Raw genomic sequence first — 1,250 nt, 5'->3', positions numbered from 1 at the left:
AAAGATGAAATTTGTGTTTCTGTTTTTTTTTTTCCTCCTTGTTATTTTTGAGAAAAGATCTCAGCTATCTTGAATTGGAAAGTATTCACTGTTTTTTCATTTTGTTCATCAGATGCCTTGAATTCCTTCTTGCTTTTGAGGACTGGGTGTTCCAGCTCTCTGAGACATTCTTTTTCCCTTCCTCAACTTCCGTCCTGGACAATTCCAAGTCACCTTTTAGGTCTCAGATTAAACATCATTCCTAGATGAGTCCTTCCTGACCACCTAGACTAGATTAGGCTCCCTCCCCATGATTTGTTCCCACAACACCTACCACCACTATAATTAAGTATATGAGGTCTGTCCAGAAAAAGTCCAACCATTGTTAATATAACGAGAATGGTTTGCACGATATCAATGTAACTTGGCAGCCAAGGAGAATGGACTGGAATGCACATGTGTGAACAGTGACAACTTCACTGTACTAGTCAATGGGGGTAGTAGACACCATTGAGTGAGCATGTGTACTGTGTGGCTGTCACATTCAAAATAACTGAGTAGGGCAATGAATCTGGATCAAATTTGGTTTAAGCTTGAACATTCTTCTGCAGAAACTATTCAGATGCTTCAGAAGGCTGCAGCTGTGGGTAACTGGTGACTGGCAGCTTCATCACAACAATGTGCCTGCTCATGTATCACGTCTCGTCCAGTTTTCTGGCAAAATATCAAATCACCCAGGTGACTCAGCCACAAGATTTGGTGCTCTGTGCCTTCTGCCTTTTCCCAAAATTAAAATCACCTTTGAAAGGGAAGAGATTTCAGATCATTGATGAGATTCAGGAAAATACAACGGGGCAGCTGATGGCAGTTCAGAGAACTGTGTGAGGTCCCAAGGTGCCTAATTTGAAGGGGACTGGGGCATCATTGTAGTATGTGCAATGTTTCTTGTATTTTGTATCTTCAATAAGTACCTATTTTTCATAGTACAGGGCTGTATACTTTCTGGACATACCTCATATATGCCTATTTCCCCTGCTAGACTGTCACCTCTAGGAGGGAAGGAACTGTTTCCAACTTGTTGACTGCTATATCCCCAGTGTCTAGTGCAATGCCTGACATTCAGTAGGGGATCAATATATATTTTTCATTGTTGATCAACATACATTGCTTACTATGAAGACTTGTAACTTAGTATATAGTTGTCACCACCACCAAGTAGTTATTCAGAATTTAACTTTTCTAGTTATTGTTATTGTCTAGTTATTGTTATA

Source organism: Furipterus horrens, unplaced genomic scaffold, assembly GCF_987537825.1.
Source record: "Furipterus horrens unplaced genomic scaffold, mFurHor1.1.pri manual_scaffold_6, whole genome shotgun sequence".
Taxonomy (NCBI): Eukaryota; Metazoa; Chordata; class Mammalia; order Chiroptera; family Furipteridae; genus Furipterus; species Furipterus horrens.
The sequence above is the reverse complement of the archived record's forward strand: the minus strand, read 5'-3'. Positions refer to the sequence as shown.